Raw genomic sequence first — 19,254 nt, forward strand, 5'->3', positions numbered from 1 at the left:
AGAGCGCTGACCACTAAGCCTCCGCGATGGGTGCGAATAATATTCCCAGTGCAGCCTTATTCGCAGCCATGATGATCTGCTGGATCTTAGGAAGGAAAAGAAGCACACTGCTGGGGGACACCTCAACCGCGCCGTGACGGAAACACGAAGGCCGACTAAAACCTTGTTTCCAGCAAGCGTTCGTGTTTTCTTCTGACGGCGCCGTTGGGGTATCCATCGGCAAAGTGAATTTTTTTATGCCTTTCCCTTTCGAACGTCTAGTAGTGGGCATGACAATTTCTAGCAGCATGGTCAACACTGAGATTAAGGCTAGATTGCCGACTTGACTAATTTGCTTCCAGCAAGCGGGAGCTAAACTATACCGAGAAAGATTCAAAGGGACAGTCCATGATGCAGAACAAGGCTCTGAATCAGACTTGAGTCTGGTTGGCGACAGCATTTTGTAGTCCCGTCCTGCGCTCCGCCCGCCTAGCAACGCTATTTCAGCCTCGGCCGTGGCAACCGCGTTCCAACCTTCCCGTCCTTTTTGTCACAGCGCTGTTGAAATAACCACCGGCAGAATGCGCGTTCCCTTTACTTATATCCAGGGAAGGGTCTGGAATGCGAAAAAGGTTCCACTGGGAACTGGTCTCATTTGCTTCGAGCAAGCGTGCCCTCGAGTCCAAAAAATTTACAGGGAACGCGGTCGAACCGAGACCGCAAGCGGAAATAAGGACGCCGAGTGTGCACGTGAGCATATCGACGCCCAACCGGACGCCCTGTGAAACGCAAAATATCTTTCGCTGATTAATGTGGTAAGCCGGTGAAATTAGGCTCACAATTCTTTTATAGACTGCACGCCTTGGTTGCAATGAAATGCGCAGGCAGAAAATCACAGTACAGATTCGTTAACACTGCACTGAACTTTTGTCACCAACCTAAGTAATAAAGATTAAAATTGGAGGAAGCTTAGGCTTCACCTTAAGTGTGGAACGCGACTGCGTGTACAGCACTAGCAAGAGACCACGCTATCGCCCGTTCGGAGCGACGCCTTGACCGTTGGTCAAATTGCTCCGAGGTTCTAGGAGGCTTCTCAAAATTCATCAATTACACACTCTAAATTTTCTTAATTAGCTTCATCGAGCGTTCGCTTCTCATTCTGAGCAGTTCGACACCTTGGAACCCCATCTTTTTTCAATTTGTTTCAAATTCATTGATTCATCAATTACAATCACTTCCTGAAATCGTCATCGCCTATCACACACACCCATAAATCATCAATCCCTGGAACTACAAATGCCGTGATACGTTTTTTTTTTACGCAGCCGCCCATTATTTCTGAAACGCAGTGCCGGCTACTATACACCGCCGACTTTTCGACCGAACGAGTTGTATACGCTGATGCGTAATATATAAAGACGGATAATCAATAGCAGCCTAATCGCGAAGCAAAGCGCTCCACAGAGACTTTCCTACGCTCAACACTAAAACCATTCTTCCCGCGTTTGCCACTGTAGGCGGACGTACAATGGCGAACGCAAGAATTCCGAGGCTAGAGATCATCTTGATTCTCACCTTGTGTGACGTGTCCTTTATCCGCGATGGCTTGTGCCTCCAATGCCAAAGGTAGTTGACGGCAGGACGAAGCGCTGGAAAATGCCTAAACTCCTCCGCAGCGTAGCCGGTGCCTTCCTGTAGAGATAGGCCTAAGGCCACGACACCGTGTTTAGAACCTCCTGCACCGACCGGGGAGAAGCTTCTGTTCCCTCGGATGTCCGCGTCGGCACTGCGTTCCATTTTTGTTCGTTCTTCTCGTGCCCCGCCTCATTCGTTTCCTCCTTTTCCTTCAATCACGACACCTCCACTAGGTAAAATTGAAAATTGATTTCGAGGAAAGGAAATGGCGCAGTAACTGTCTCACATACCTCGGTGCACACCGGAACCGCGCCGTAAGGGAAGGGATAAAGGAGAGAGTGAAAGAAGAAAGGAAGAAAGAGGTGCCAAAGTGGAGGGCCTCGGAATAATTTTTACCGCATGGGGATCTTTAACGTGAACTAAAATCGCACTGCGCACGTAATTTTTGGATTGGAAAACGTTTATTACCGGCTTGAGTTATAAATGGGTTTGTTGATCTTGTTAGGTGGCCGTCATTGGAGACTGGCGGCGACCTCTTCGGCTCTCGTCACCACCTGTAGTTGGGTTTCCAGGTCGGAGCTGAGCAACAATGTCTCCTACGGGTCCAGGAGCGCGAGACTCTTGAGCGATATTGGTGGGGGATCTCTCGGACAGTCCCAGATGTGGCCTACGGTAGCTTTGCCGCCGCATTTGCTGCACTCTGGCTTAAATCTATCCGGGTACACATGGCTTAGGACAGCTGAATTAGGGAGAGTTTTTGTTTGAAGTTGTCTCCACAGTACCTCCTGCTCTTTGTTTAGGCTTTTATGCGGAGCAGGGAAGGTTAGCCTTTCTAGTCTATAATGCTGAGTAATCTCATGGTAAGTATTAAGACCATCTCTCGTGATTTCGACGTCCGAGTTAGCGTCCACAGCTCGGCCGATAGGTTCTCGAGCTTTATCGTGGGCTGCCTCGTTCCCCGGGTTTGACGAGTGAGCCGGTACCCAAACCAATTCCACGTCTGTCCTGTCTTTCGGGTAATTCCTGAGAATTCCCAAGGAGATGGAAGATATTCTGCCCTTGTCGAAATTAAAGATGACTGCTTTTGAATCGCCGACAATCACTTTTGCTCGTGGGTTTGTCAACGCCAAGGCGATTGCCGCTTCTTCGGCTATTTCTGAAGAGTTGGTGCGTACTGTCGCGTTTGCTATGAGTTCGCCTTTTTCGGTCACCGCGGCTATCGTGAATGTTTTCTCGGGCGTTGGGTATTCTAAAGCAGGTATTCATTTTCACTGATAATGGTTGCGCTGCAGAGCAGAAGAATAGACACGTCAACCGCACAGGCACCAGCGCCTTACCGCTAGACTGTGTACTCATAGATTAACTTCACTAATGCCAGCCAGGCTTAGGTGCGACGAGAATGTTATGCTACCGTGTTTATATGGCGCTTATTCTCTCTTTTGATTTCGTTAATGGCAGGGGCTGGCGCGGACACCAAGCCCCACTACCAAAAATTGCATGTCCCATCTGCCCCAGTTAGGGGTAGTGGCGTGCTTCAGCCAACCGAAGTGCAATGGAAGGACTCGGCACGGGGCCCCGACCTTCATGATCGCCGGTGACCCGACACCAGGTAAGTGTACGGCGAAAGCACAGGTTATCGCACGCCACGCTAGGCGTCCCACCATGTTGCGTCAGTGAAGAAAGCGCTTGTTGTGCCATTTCTGACACCAAGCTAAAAATACTTACGCTGAAAAGCCATCTACTGAACACAGTGCAACTATACGCAGAAACGTGTAATTCATATTTGGGGGAATCACGTCTATTAAGGACAGTTGTTATATATATATCACGCAAGGAAACGCAGGGTTGGAATGCGCAAAGGGGATGCATTCATATTCTCTGGCGCATTGCGTGATGATCTGCTGTCGTGCGAAATACGAGCACACCCGCTGCGGTGGTCCAGTTGGCTACCGAGCACGATCTTTTGTGCTATTTGTGACTCCAGCGCACCTTGAAGCGCCACATATGGCCGAAATATACCAAAGCCCTTGTCTACTGTGGCCCAAACAGCACGCACGCTGTACACTTTTCAGTTTTCGCTTTTATGTCTGCTGCGTAGATACTACGTACAAATATGTTGGATGCCGGAATTTTTGGGCGGCCCCAAACGACGGCTCAGTGGCGCGCGACAGCTGCTCCCTTGCTGCGGCCGCCACCATCCCCGCCCAGCGACTGCACAGCCAGCAACACGCAGCCTTCCTGGGCTGCTCCACCACGGCGGAGTTGATGGGGATCCGCCTCGGGCTGACCTGATGCTCACCCTCGGCCCTCCGCCGCCCAGGAGTGCTCTGCTGTGCGACTCCCGCGCCGCCCTCAGCCGCCTGCAATCTAACGACTGCGGTACCCCACTAGTTCGGGAAATTCGCTCACGCATCGAGCGCCTCGCGCAGAGAGGTTGTGCCGCGCGTGCACAGTGGGTGCCCGCGGTCACTGCGGCATCGGAGGAAACGAGGAATCTGACGACCTCGCGACCGCTGCACACCAACAACCAGCCAGCGATCTGCCCCTTGCGCTGGAAGACGTGCGTGCGGCCATACACGACCATCTCCGAAAGCAGCACCCCGACCCACGCATCGCGGGATGTGAGCGCATCGACAGTGTCACCGGCTGTCGCGCACTTACACGGTCACAACGTGCAATGATCCTCCGTGCGCGCATTGGCTGCGTGTGGCACGGGGAACGACGGGTGCGTCACGGAATCGCGACGGGTGATGTGTGTGACGGATGCGGTGTAGTGGAAACACTAGAACACCTGCTCCTTGACTGTGCCGCGTTCGCCGATGCTCGTCGCGATATGCTCGCGGCCTATAGGGCGCAGGGCATACTACCAGGCTCCATCAAGACGCTATTGTGGCCGCAGGGCAGTGCGCGCACTCGTGACCGAACTTTGGTGAGCCTCTGTGCATTCCTCGAACACACGGGCTTGACGTCCCGTCTGTTCTCCGTCAGGTAGTTACACGCAGTGACCGAACGCTCTGCGAGTTCTACCTTGAACGATTAATAACTGGACGCCCCACTCCAGTTGTAACCTACACAGTGCTGTGCGCGTGTGTGATTTATTTCCTCTAAAATGAACTAATCACGCGCACAACCTGGACACATTTCTGATTGTGTAAATAGTTTGTACATATTACTTCTCCCCCTGTCCTCTATTCCTGTCCCCTCACCTCTTTCATTTCATTTCTCCATTCTGCCTGCTGTCCTTTATTTCCGCTGCCCCAGCTCAGGTGCTTCAGTATCGATGGCAGCTGCCGGGGCTAGCAAAAATCTTTTCCTTCCTTTTTACTATTATTTTTAATAAAACCACTACCACCTCCACCAAAAGGCAACAGACATAGTCAAGCCAACAGAACAACTGCAACCAAATCGTTATGTGTGGTTTAGATGGTTTTCATTCATGATTCCCTAGAGTGGATTGTTTTGTCTTTTTAGGTGCGCACTTTATAATTGGCTTATATAGGTGTCGTGAGACTAAATGGTATATATATATATGGGTGTCTTCGACTAATAGGCGTTCTTTCGTCTACCACTCGACCAGTGAGCTTTGTCTCCCTCCCTTCGAGGGTTTAGGCCCACACTTTCTTTTTTTAACAAATTTATTCGCTCACTCCGTCTACAAAGAGGAGACAAAGAAGTGAGCCGGAGCATGAGGTGAGCAAGAGAAAAGGTAGTAGTGGAACACGGCAGTGTTTTGATGGAGGCGAAATGGTAAGGCACGCGTGTGCTGTGAAATGTCAGTGCATGTTGGGGATCCCCAGGTGCCCGAAATAATTCCGGAGCCCTCTACTACGGTACCTCTTCCTTTCTTATTTCACTCCCTCCTTTCTCTCTTCCCTTACGCCGCGGTTCAGGTGTCCGCCGATATGTGAGACAGGTACGGCGCCATTTCCTTTCCCTCGCCCCCCCCCCCCCAAAAAAACAATTTTCTGCTCGCGGATGGAACTTTAGAGAGCGCAACAGAGTGGAGGTTAACGCGAGGAGGTGATCGGCAGCTGCAATAGCGTATTGCTCTTGTGCAGCGCCTAACGGAGTTATCTGTTTGCGCCACCGCGGGTTAAAAACCCAGGAGGCGGCCATATTTATTTCATTTCTGTTGGTCCAGCTGGCTTCAGGCAGTCAATGGGTTTTTTTCTAGATTGTCAGCGGTAGTGCTCGCGCACTAACAATGTTTCGTAGTAGTGGTTTTATTAAAATGATAATAAAAAGGAATGATATGATTTTTGCTAGCCCCGGCATCTGCCATCGATACTGGGGCAGCGGAAATAAAGGATAGCAGGCAGAATGGAGAAATGAAAGAGGTGAGGTGGCAGGAAGAGATTGGTTGGTTTTTAAAAGCTAAACTTTACTGGCCTCGAACTTGCGATTGCGCCGTAGCGGTGCTTCGAAGAGGCACATGACGTCCCAACGCGTGCCTCCCCCCCGCATATTTCTCTCTCTCTCGCTCCCTAGTGACTACTGCGCATGCGCCACTAGTAGCACCGAGCCACAGGTGTTCCGCCGCTGCGCAGCGCCGCGCCTTTCCTCAAAATCTAACTTCCAATTTTCAGTTACCCCGCCGCGGTGGCTCAGTGGTTAGGGCGCTCGACTACTGATCCGGAGTTGCCGGGTACGAACCCGACCGCGGCGGCTGCGTCTTCATGGAAGAAAAACGCTAAAGCGCCCGTGTTCTGTGCGATGTCAGTGCACATTAAAGATCCCCAGGCGGTCGAAATTATTCCGGAGCCCTTCACTACGGCACCTCTCCCTTCCTTTCTCCTTTTACTCCCTCCTTTACCCTTCCCATACGGCGCGGTTTAGGTGTTCAACGATATATGAGACAGATACTGCGCCATTTCCTTTCCCCCCAAATCCAATTATTATCAATTTTCAGTTTTCTCTTTCTTCATTACCTCCCTTCTTTATCCCTTCCTTTACGGTGCGGTTCGGGTGTACAACGAGATATGTGAGATGGTTACAGTGCCATTTCCTTTCCTCATAAACCAAACAAAACAAGTGAGCCGACGGTGTTCATAGAGTACCTTGGCGTTAACTTTGCAAAGACTATTCATTTTCACGAAAGTAAAGGCGCACAACCGGCTCCGTGGGTCAGTGGAGACCTCAATCTCGCTTTCATGTACGTGCCGTGGCGTTGGTGTCCAACTGCAAAAGCCTGCTTTGATTGTGCTCCGCACTCTGGATAGGCAGTGCACCCTCCCTGCCACCCTGGGAGGTGGCATGCAGTTAATGGTTGATTGCATGAGATTGATCAGCAAATGAACGCTGCAACCTAGCTACAGCTGCAGTGCCGCATGTCAGCCACAACGCTGTCAGCGCTAATGCATTCAGGCCATATCTCTCACCACCGCCACACGTATCAAAGCACGAATGAGGCGACCGCCTATCCAGGGAGCCAGTTGTGCCTCCTTCCTTTGCTCAAAGCCATCGCCGTGTAGAACATTGTCAACGCCAACACCAATGAACACTGAACACCGGCATCTTTCGCTTTGTGTGTCCTGGATTACATGAGTTAATCAACATTAATTTTTATTTATGGCGGGAGCTATTATTGTGACCTTCACTGAAAAGTCGATGAAAGCGAATACGTAACGCGGGGAGGCACTTCGGCAATATGCTTTGGCAAATTTGAAATTGAAATTTTAAACTTTAAGATTTGATAGTTTATATTTGAGAACTTCTGATTTTAAAATAACAAATTATATAACTTTTCTTGCAGAAAAATCATCTTAACAGAGAAGGTTTTTCCTAAAGCAACACAATGGCCGCGCTAACCCCTTTTATGAGCAAAGTGGGGAGTGCAAACGAGTCAGTAAGCGACAGTGTTCTATTGAAAAAATCCTTGTGGTTAAAGAAACTTGCCGAATGTTGCAAGTTATCGCTGTGGTCGAATGTTCTAAATACGCCGTAGGCTGTAGTTTGATCAGTTCCGTTAAAAGGAGAAGTGTACCTATATGAAGGGTACCTATATGAAGGTCTATTTTCGCGATCCACTGGCAAGTGAAGTGTCTCATCGCTGAGGGGTTGCAGCAGTTGCCGAGTTTCCGGGTAAGCCTCCAGAGATTTTTCGCCCACGCAGGCTTCCAAGGTGTGTCTCACATGTGTTGCATGTTGAAACGCTTGCAAGTAACGCGCTTTTACAGTGCACGTCGTGGACGTACTCGATTATGATCGGCATAACGAGCGTTCTTAGTAGCTGTGCAGGTGATTGGGACCAGTTCTTCCCCTGTTCCCTTTCTTCTGAAGCAGGACAACCAACTTCTTGGCTACGTGGAATGAAAGGCTGCGGTGGCCTACACAGTATGGAGTGCCTTCGTCCTGTGGGTGCCAGGCGAGCCTTCAAGAGCCAGACTGGCAGCGTCGTGACCGCATGGTTGGCGCGGTGGACAGCTGCCAGAGGTAAGCGGAACTGTTGGTTCATGGAACGTATACTGTCTCTCGCGATTACAGTCGCTGCGAGCAGCACCAGGCGAGCAGCACCACGCAAAAGTAATCTATCGTTTTTACGGAGCGTATGTAGGAGTGTAGATATAAATTTTCGTTTGCAAGGAAATGGGTTTAAATATTGCCGCAAAGTAACAATTATCTCCTCTATTAAGGCGAAAGCCTTTAATGTCTGATCGTTGTCCGTCCGTCCGTCCGTCCGCGAAATCTGTCACACTTATAGCTGTCAATCAAATGACGCGAATTCAATAAGAAAACGATATCGTTATACACTATGGGATTCGAACCGCCATCCTTCCGTTCCGCAGTCGAGCGTGCTAACGACTTCGCTAGTTCCTGTCAACGCATATGTAGTTCTCCTTGTCCAGCGTAAGGACGCTGGAGAGTGCTTGCGGAAAGGCGTCGAATCAGACGGATCCCTCCCAAACGCTCTCCAGTGTTTTTAGCGCTTAAGATGCACAAGGATTTTTTTCTTATCGAGTTGACGTCATTTGCTTGACAGCTATAGTGTGACAGATTCCATGGACGGACGGACAAGAATGAGCCATGAAAGGATTTCGCCTTAATGAGGGGCTAATTGTGTCCTTGAGGGGATCCAACTAGCCCCAGTTGTAGCTCTTTTGATGATAATTTTGTACTTAATCAACATCTTAACCACACATCAGTGACACAAGCAGCAACACCACGTTAAAGGCTTTTGCCTCACCGCACTTTAGGACCACAAAGTGCCCCCCTGAATTTTTATTTTTCGTTTCCCTAAGAGAATGGTCTTCAGTTATCAAACTGTAGAAGGGAATGCTACAACTAACCCATCTGGGGGATTGCAAAGGTATACAGCCTTTGTCAAAAATATGCAGCTGAAGGGGCTCCTGTGAAAGTCTAGTGGTACAACCTCCAGCACCCATGCAAGTCTTAAACCGTGCGCGAGTGACGACAAGAGTTGTTCTCACCATCGAGGGATTCGGAAAGCAGGTGATGATCAACAAGCTAAACCACATGGCCACCCAGTGGACTGTATTTTTGACAAAGGCTGTACCTAGTATGCATGCGCATTTCGCGGTCCATGATGGCGGGGTTTTTGCATACAATGGTTTAGGTGTGTGCCGACAGCATGCCGTGAAATTGCTTATAACCTGATTCATGCTCTGAGGTTAGCTGCATTCAGATTTACCTACGTTCATCTTGCTGAGACCAGGAAGAGAAAAGGTTTGAATGCATACGCATCTGGTGCAAAGAAAAGGTGCGAGGTACCTATTTTTCGCCAAAGAATGAACCACAATGTCTCCAGCTAGCCTTTCGACTCACAAACCACAGGTACCTGCCCTATTTATCACGACAGAAATTTTTCAGTTGTAACAGTTTTTCTTGCAGTGTCTTAGAACATCATAACAGAAATGCTTGTCGCAACAACAGGAATTTTTGTAGTATTTTAGCAGTTTCGTATCGTAACGACCAAGCCAGTTCTGTCGACACAACAAACATAGCAGTACTACTGTCAAACATTTTCTTGTAGTATCTTAGAACCCCATAGCAGAAAATCTTGTCGTAACAACAGGTTTTTGTTTATCATGCTAGAAGTCTCCTGTTGTAACGACAGAGTCAGTTCTGCCGCAACAACAAATAACTTAGCAGTACTACAGAAAAATATGTTGTAACGGCAGAACGACAGGGATTTCATTTTGTATTCTGGGATCGGCTCTGTTGTATTTTTCGACTGGGACATGTCCTGCGCCGACGGAGGCTTTGTGTTTCTGTACCGCAGTGCCGGCCCGGCGCATCTCGCCGCAGTCGGGGTGATGGCTTTCCCGCGCACAGCGGCAAGGCCGCTTAGTCGTCATCGGCACGGGCCCCAAGGTACGTATTAGAAGGAAAGACAGTCTGTTCTGAGCTGCCCGGAATGAATCTTAACGGCGCAGCCCACATAAGTCTAATGTACCGCAACAAACTATTTTTTCTCCTAAAATCAACAAAAAAATTGGAGGACGTTTAAGCTTCGCTTTTAAGAGTGGAACGCGACAGCAGCGAAGCCAGGGAGTCCACGGAACGCATCGACCGTTCGGCGCGACGCCTTGCCCGCTAGACAAATCACTCGGAGTCTCAAGAGGCCTCTAGAAACAGCCCATAATAATAATAATTGTTTTTTGGGGGGGAGAAAGGAAATGGCGCAGTATCTGTCTCATATATCGTTGGACACCTGAACCGCGCCGTAAGGGAAGGGATAAAGGAGGGAGTGAAAGAAGAAAGGAAGAAGAGGTGCCGTAGTGGAGGGCTTCGGCATTATTTCGACCACCTGGGGATCTTTAACGTGCACTGACATAGCACAGCACACGGGCGCCTTAGCGTTTTTCCTCCATAAAAACGCAGCCGCCGCGGTCGGGTTCGAACCCGGGAACTCCGGATCAGTAGTCGAGCGCCCTAACCACTGAGCCACCGCGGCGGGTAAACGGCCCATCCGCCGCCCGAAGAAATCGTAAACAGGCTGCAGTGACGCTGCTCTCTGAATTGGCAATAATTCGTATCCGTTGTGAATTTAGAGGAAAGGAAAGGCGCAGTAACTGTCTCACATATCAGTGGACACGTCAAACACGCCTTGAACGCAGGGACCAAGTTTGTAGCGAAAGGAAAGACAGAAAGAGAGGCCGTAATAGAGGTCTCCGTCTCCGTTGTCGTCACAATCGTTCACCACATCAGCATACAGAAGCGTACATCACAGGCGCTCGGGTGGCACGGGCTCGATGGCATCGTGATGGTTGACGCCCGCACACAACATGACGTTCACAGGTCCGGTCACCGCGGCTGCGCATCTGCAGCTCGACCGCGGCGGCTGCGTTTTTACCTAGGAAAAACGCTAAGGCGCCCGTGTGCTGTGCGATGTCAGTGCACGTTAAAGATCCCCAGGTGGTCGAAATTATTCCGGAGCCCTCCACTACGGCACCTTCTTCCTTTCCCCTTTCACTCCCTCCCTTATCCCTTCCCTTACGGCGCGGTTCAGGTGTCCAACTATATATGAGACAGATACTGCGCCATTTCCTTTCCCCATAAAACCGATTAATATTATCTTTAACATGCACTGACACCGCACAGCACACGGTCGTCTTAGCGTTTTTCCTCCATCGAAAAGTAGCCGCCGCGGTCGGGTTCGAACCCGGGAGCTCCGGATCAGTAGCCGCGCGCCCTAACCACTGCGCCACCACGTCGGGTTGAGAAATAATAATAATAATAATTGGTTTTTGGGGAAAGGAAATGGCGCAGTATCTGTGTCATATATCGGCGGACACCTGAACCGCCCCCTAAGCGAAGGGATAAAGGAGGGAGTGAAAGAAGAAAGGAAAAGAGAGGTGCCTTAGTGGGGGGCTCCGAAATAATTTCGACCACCTGGGGGTTTTTAACGTGCACTGACATCGCACAGCACACGGGCGCCCTGGCGTGAGAATAATAATAATAATAATTGGTTTGGGGGGAAAGGAAATGGCGCAGTATCTGTCTCATATATCTTTGGACACCTGAACCGCGCTGTAAGGGAAGGTAAAGGAGGGAGTGAAAGAAGAAAGGAAGAGAGAGAGGTGCCGTAGTGGAGGGCTCCGGAATAATTTCGACCACCTGGGGATCTTTAACGTGCACTGACATCGCACAGCACACGGGCGCCTTAGCGCTTTTCCTCCATGAAAACGCAGCCGCCGCGTGAGAATTTGGAAAATTAGGAAAATTCGTTTTTGGGGAAAGGAAATGGCGCAGTATCTGTATCACGTTTCGACTGACACCTGAATCGCGCTGTAAGGAGTAAAGGAGGGAATGAGAGAAGAAAGGTTGAAAGAGGTGCCGTAGTGGAGGGCTCCGGAATAATTTCGACCACCTGTTTATCTTTACCGTGCACTGACATTGCATAGCACACGGGCGCCTTTGTGACTCATCTCCATCGAAACGCAGCCGCCGCGGTCGCGTTCGAACCCGGGTACTTCAGATCAGTAGCCGAAAGCCTTAACCACTGAGCAACCGCGGCGGGTATTAAGCTTGAAGACATTCTGATCTATGAGAAAGGCGCGCCTGAATGATGGCGTTCTTCGTTTGAATGTGTCATCTCTAAGTGCGGACGTTCGGCATTTGCGTGTCTAGCCACCACGGTGGCTTTGTGGTTATGGTGCTCCGCCACTGACCCAAAAAACGCGTGTTCGGTGCCGGCCACGGCGGTCGCATTTCGGTGGAGGCGAATCTGTAGACCCCTGTGGTGCGCGGTCAGTGCACGCTAAACCCCTGGTGGTTACAGTTTCCCGAGCGCTTCACTACGGTGTCCCTCATGTCCTCATTCCCACTGGGGCGTTCAAGCCCTCATAAACCATAAACAAAGAAAATCCGGCGTTGCGTTGTCAGCGAAAAATCCCAACCATGACTCTGGCAAGTGGTGCACAAAGAGCAACAAAGAATGCAGGTGGGACACCTTGATCACGTAACCTCGCGATGTTATCACAACCTGTGCAGTATGGCAGGCGACAGTTAAATGAATGATTAGCAACTTGGGTTGCACAAAGACGATAGCAAGGCGGTGGCTTATCTCTTAACCGTTCCACCACTGTGCCAGGAGGGGTATGAAGACTCCCCGGGATCTAAGAATATAGAGAACGGCCTGCATATATGGGGTACACATATTACGCTATAGTGTCTTAACTTAAGGCGAAGCTAGAGTGTCCCGTTCGGGTACTGAGCCAGAGTTCCCGAGTTCGAACCCAGGGGCGGCGGGCGGGTTTCGTTGCCGGCGAAACGCAAAAAATTCCCGTGTTCTGTGCGAACCCAGCGCAAGTTAAAGAACACAGGTGGTCGAAATTAATCCGGGGCCCTCCACTACCTGCCACCTCTTTCTTCTTTCATTCCCTCCATATCTGTTCCCTTACGGCGCGGCTCTGTTGTCCAGGGGAGATGAGAGTTGCTGCGCCATTTCCTTTCCTCACAAACCGGAAAAAAAAGCCAGCAGATGTCTCGCGACCAATTTAGAAGAGAACGACGACGCAAGGGGGAGCACGAGACCAGTGAGCGGAGAGACACAAGCGCGCGTGCATGAGCGTGATGGGCTGTGGTGACGTGGCCTTCCGCCGAGCAAGACACGTCTGCAGCATTAGTGCATAAGAATTACTGTGCGCGGTGTCCACGTCCCAGACAAATGTTCATGATGAGGCTCAGTGCGGGACCCCTGGAATTTATCGGCGGCATTTTGGAGTCCCTGTGGTTTTCCCGGCGATCGACACGTCATATATCATAAGGTGAGGCCTACGGTCCGCTTGCATAATGCGATGCGATGGCACCTCCGAAGACAGCGAGGGAAGGCAGGTGGTGCTTTAACGAGGCAATGTTTCCGACTGGAGCTCTAGCAGGAATTTGCGACCGGTAATGTGTCTTCTGGGCGTCATTGCAGCGGTTGTAGCGTACTACTTCACTCAACAATCGCAGGGTTCTCTGCCCTGCCATCGGAAATTCTAAGCGTTCCTTGCCTCGAATCTAATTCGAGGCTTTGTCTATGAATCAGAGGTGCAGGCAGCCTTCGCGTGCGCGACCCGATTCCAGATTTCTAGGTGTTCTTAACTACATAAAAACTTAACTGCCGGCTTCTTTCGACTTCTTTATGAGAGCTTCAAAACGCGTTCGTCCCGTGTGCAACGTCACGGAAGACTGAGCCGCGGCACACCAAGCCTGCCCCGCACAGGTCCCTCAGACCGCACATTATTACCCCGAAATTACTCCGCAATCTTTCTTTCTCTTCCTTCGCTTCTCCATTTCGTTGTCGCACAGATCAGTCCAGGCGCCCACCCCGAACGCTTGTACATATTTTCGAACCGCTTGCCATGTCGGTGCTCGTTGAAGAACGTCATGAGGTCGAAATTTCCTGAACCCTTTACTACAGCGTCCGTCATAGCCTGGGTTGCTTTGGGACGTTAAACACCCGTAAACCTTAAAAGCTTTTCTTTTTTTAATTCTGCAAGAACCCCCATCTTATCGTTTGCTTGAACAGCACTTGCACGTTTTTTACACACCCGCGTTCCTGTATGGCCTTCTTTCCCTTCCGTTTCGACACCGAGGACGCTGCTGGAAACTTTAGTAGGCTGTCTCGTGTTTCGTCGTCCTGGGACGATAAGCGTGCAAAAATTTGATTGCGTTAGATAGTGCGTGATGAGCTTGTAGGCTTAACGCCTCAGGAGCGAAGGAAACGATACCACAGCTACGAGCCGACACCAGAACTTAACTGCCCAGCCGTGGCTGCACGAGCCACGACCAGGTGCCGTCTTTATTCTCTTCGCAGGGTGGCGCGCGCTAGCCGGGTTGTCGGCGCCGCCCAAGAGGGCGCTACAGGGCCCCCCGCCTAGACTGGAAGTCGAAACGGACGGAGGGCCGGCGATGGCATTCGAGCGCTAGGTCAGGCGGCGCTGGGAGTCGTTCCAGGGCTGGTCCGGGAGGCGTGGGTCGCTACAGGGCTCCCCCCTCCTTTCTAGACGATTAGTCGGTATCAGTCAAGAGTCATGCAGGCCGGCCGGGGTCTGAAGGTGAGGCTCAGGAGGGCGACTCTGGCTGTGGCGTTGAGGCCGAGCTTTCGGAGGGCGTCGAGGGACGCGGAGGGGAATGTGAAGAAGATGGGTCATCGGGGTCGGCCTGCGAAATGCACCAAGTGCCGGTGGTTCAGGAGCAGCAGCTGTTGACCGACGCATGAGAGGTGCAGCAGAGGGAGCTAGGTGTGTAGCGCAGCTGACGCCGGGCTGAGCTGCCTGGTACCCAGAGGGGCGGCTACGGGAGGCGCATCGAGATTCCAGGTAGGGAGTAGCTGTGGTGGACTGCATGGGGTGCTGGGACACGCTCACAAACAGCCTTGGAGCGATTGACTTGAACGTGACGGGCGTCCGCACGAGTGGCGCCCTTGGCGCCGAGCCGTGCACGTAGGAGGACGCTGGCGAGGTAGCGGCAATAGGAGGCGCCTGGAGTGGCGGAGCTGCCTGGAGTGCCACGGCCGCCGAGAGGGCCATGAGAACCGGGAGAGCCGAGGCCACCGGGAGGGCCGAGACCGCCAGGATGGCTGTGGGCGCTGTGTGTGTCGAGGCTGTCGGGAGGGCCGATGACACCTCGTGGGCAGGAGACGCCGGCAGAGCTGGCGGCGCCGTGAGAGCCGAGGCCGAAGGGAAAGCCGAGGCTGAAGGTGGGGCCGGGGGCGCCGGGAGCTCCGAGCCTGCCGGGAGGGCTCGTGAGTAGTGACGATGGACGGCGACGCCCAAGAGAGGGCGCTACAAGCTCCTGTTGTGGGATGGATGGATGGATGGAAAAACTTTATTTTCGTCAGAGAGCATGTGTGGACGATTCCGTGTCAGATGGCCATCAACCCATGGCTGACGGCGACCTGGGTGGCCCACTCCACGGCCCTGGTCTGGACGACCGGGTCTGAGCTGGCCAACACGGCCTCCCACTGCTCGAGGGAAGGATCACGCATAATGTCCGCCGCTGGCGGTGCTATGCTACAGCTCCATAATATGTGGTCATAGGTTGCCAATTCGTGACACCATTTGCACTCCGGCTGAATGTCCGGGTAGATTTTGCTCAATACGTATGGGTTGAAGAAACATCTAGTCTGCAATCGTCGCCAGACGCATTCCTGCGCCTTCACCAATTGCTTGTCCGGGGGTGGGTAAATCCTCCGCTCAAGTCTGAAATGATTAGTAATGTCATGAAAGGATACCAGCCCATCTCTCGTGGACCTTCCCGGGACGTCCAGCTCACCTACTCGGCTGACGAAACCTCGAGCATTCATGTGAGTCGTCTCGTTCCCAGGGTTCCCAGAGTGTGCAGGTACCCAGACAATTTCCGTCTCCGTAATCCCTCGCTCCGTGGCCCGATTCAGCAACCGCGCCGCTGTGACAGATATTCTGCCCCTCGCCAAATTTCGGATGGCTGTTTAGTGCTATCGCCGCTTCCTCAGCAGTTTCTGGGGAGCGGGTTTTGACTGATCCAGAGGCGATCAAGCGTCCTCGCCCGTCCACCACCGCAATTGCAAATGCATCCTTGTCCTTATACTCGGCGACATCTACATAGACTGCCCCGTTGTACTTCCCGTACTTAGCATGTAAAGCGTTGGCTCTTGCCTTCCTGCGGTCCTCATGATGTATTGGATGCATGTTCTTGGGCAAAGGCTTTATGTACAAGCCCTTGTGCATATCCCGCCTCATCTGAATTTTCCTGTCACCGGCTGGAACGTCAACTCCAATGCCGATCCTTTTCAATATGTCCCTTCCTGCTTTTGTTTTTGAAAGCCTACCGAGCTGCATCACCAAGTGCGCCTCCCGTAGTTCTTCTAGGGTGTTGTGCACCCCTAATCCCCGCAGCCTTTCGGTAGACGCATTTTGAGGCAACCCAAGGGTCGCTTTATACGCCTGCCTAATCATAGCCTCCACCTTTCCTTTTTCCGCCGCGTCCAACTTCAAATAAGGCGTCGCATACACTATTCTACTGAGCACAAATAGCTGCACTAGCTTACACAAGTCTTTTTCCTTAACGCCTCTCTTACGATTGGCGATTCTCCTGATTAGCCGCACGGTAGCATTGACCGTATTTTTAAGCCTTTGCAAGGACTCGCTATTCTTCCTGTTAGTCTGCAGATACATACCCAGGATCCTGATCGTTTGGACCTCAGCGACCGGTACTCCCCCCACTTTCACCTCTAAAGGTGGTGGCGGCGTATAGTGCCTCGCATGTATCCCTCTTGGTTTATCCCTCAGAACAAAAAGCTCGGACTTGGGCTGAAAGCACGAGAGTCCTGCTTCCCCTGCTAGCTCCTCCACAATATCCACCGCCTGTTGTAGAGTTTCTTCCAACTGTGCGTCACTGCCTCTTGTTACCCATAGAGTAATGTCATCCGCATAAAATGTATGTTTAAGTCCCGATATCCCTTGCAGCCTGGGTGGTATCTTGATCAAGGCGAGATTAAATAGGAAGGGCGATAATACCGACCCTTGCGGTGTCCCCCTGCCCCCCAATGGGAAGGGATCCGATTTCATTTCTCCGACTACTATCTCCGCAGTCCTACCCTCCAGAAACGATCTGATATACCGGAAGGTTCTACCCCCCGGTCCTATGTCTGATAGGTTCCTCAATATTGCCTCATGGGTAACATTGTCAAAGGCCTTAGTGAGGTCGAGCCCCAAGATAGCCTTGGTGCCCGTGCCGTACCCAGGATCAACCACGTCTTTTTTGAGCTGTAACATGACGTCCTGCGTCGATAAATTAGCCCTGAAGCCAATCATTGTTTCAGGTATCAACTCATTGTCCTCTACATAACCCTGAAGTCTGTTCAAGACCACATGCTCCATCAATTTGGCCAAGCACGACGTTAGCGAGATGGGACGCAGATTCTCAATGCAGAGCTTCTTCCCTGGTTTAGGAATAAATGTAATCCTAGCATGTTTCCACTCTGGCGGAATCTCCCCGGCCGCCAAATATTTATTCATCAAATTCGTGAGTGCCCCCACTGACTTGAAATCCAGGTTCCGCAGCATTTTATTAGTAACCCCGTCCGGACCCGCTGCTGACGTGGTACGAAGCTGGCCCATTGCAAACTCCACTTCCGCCACCGTAAAGTCTGCATCCAATTCAAGGTTTTCCTCTCCCGAGTAACCCGGCAAGCAACCGGCCGCCTCTCTGTTTATGTAACGACTTCGGAGTTCATGTATGAATTCCCCAATCGTGCCTTGATACCGATGCACTAGCCTAGCCATTTGCCCCTTTTGCGCAGATTTGGTTGCGGCCGGGTCTAAAAGGTGCCTCAACAACTGCCATGTTTTTTTGCATCCGAATTGCCCATTCATCCGGTCACAAATCTGCCCCCACTGTTGACACTGCAACTCCAATGTGTAGGCTTCGATTTGTCGTTCTAGCTTGGCCATTTTCCTACGGAGGACACCATTATGCCTTTGTTTCCTCCACCTCCGAAGGAGACTCGCATGTGCTTCCCACATGTGTAACAATCTAGAGTCAGCCGTAAAGCCCTCCCCCTCCGTCGGAACCTCTTCTGTGGTACTCTTCACGGCCTGCTTGAGCGTGTCAATCCATGCTCCTAAGTCCTCGATTTCCCCGTTCACTATGTCATTCCTGTATTGCCGAAATCGGTCCCAGTCCGTCACTCGAGTTCCTTTCACCGTGTCTTTGTGCTTAGCAGCACTAAATATCGTGGAAAGGATATAGTGATCACTTCCCAGTGGCTGTCCCGTGTTTACCCACTGTGCATCCCTGATACCATTCACAAATGTGAGGTCTGGAGAGGTGTCTATGCTTACGCTGTTGCCTATCCTGGTATGATCTAGCGGGTTGTTTAAGATCGTCCATCGCAGGTCCTGGGCAACCTGCCAAAGCTTATTTCCCTTCGGGCTGGCTCGGATGTAGCCCCACTCCGGATGAGGCGCATTGAAATCTCCCACCACGATGAGTTGAGACCTAGCCGCTAGCCGTTGCGTCTTTATCAGAAGGTCTGGCAGACCCACCCCCTTATCTTTTGGAGAAGAGTATACATTAAGAACAAATAGACTCTTATCGTCCTTCCTTTTGGGCAAAATCTCCAGCAGGACGTAGTCCTCCCTGCTGCTACCTATGGTATGCTGAATCACTGTGGTGTTGCGATGGACTAACACGGCCGTGAAGACGCTCAATACGCCCCCTCGATCAATCTCTGGTGGTGTAAATGTCTTAAATCCTGGTAATTTCACCGAGCCGCTAGCCTCCTGCAAAGCTATAATGTCCGGCTTACTATCCAGATTTTGTATGTGCAACTGCAGGTTCCCCCGCTTGCGACGGAAGCCCCTGCAGTTCCACTGCCAAACCTCAATTTGTTGGCGAGGGGCCATGGTGAAGCCGTGGGTTCACTAACATCGGTTCTTGGCCGACTACGGGAGGCAATCTAACCTCTAGCATAGCATTTAGCTGTTTAAACATGTCCATTACCTGGGTCTGGAAACTCCGCATGTCATTGGTGAAGGCGTCAAGACGCTCCTCAATGTTGCCTAGTCTAGCTTCTATCCTGTCGACCCGGCGATCCAGCCTATCCTGTCTTTCTTCCAGTTTTCCTACTCTCTCCGCAACGGTAAGCATGTCTCTCTTAAGACAAGTGACTGTAAATACTGGCTGCGGCGTGTCCGCCGCCGAAGTTTC

The 19,254-nt window shown here is 51.4% G+C and overlaps 1 protein-coding gene and 1 non-coding gene across 2 annotated transcripts in view; both read right to left on the reverse strand.

The window, feature by feature from the left end:
• Positions 1-19,254, reverse strand: part of LOC144101385 (ribosomal L1 domain-containing protein 1-like) — a 486,157-nt gene that overhangs the window by 411,447 nt on the left and 55,456 nt on the right. The window lies entirely within an intron of this gene.
• Positions 3,070-3,231, reverse strand: LOC144102871 (U1 spliceosomal RNA). Its single transcript, XR_013308250.1, has one exon. It is a non-coding gene; the product is annotated as a U1 spliceosomal RNA (small nuclear RNA).

Source organism: Amblyomma americanum, chromosome 8, assembly GCF_052857255.1.
Source record: "Amblyomma americanum isolate KBUSLIRL-KWMA chromosome 8, ASM5285725v1, whole genome shotgun sequence".
NCBI lineage: Eukaryota > Metazoa > Arthropoda > Arachnida > Ixodida > Ixodidae > Amblyomma > Amblyomma americanum.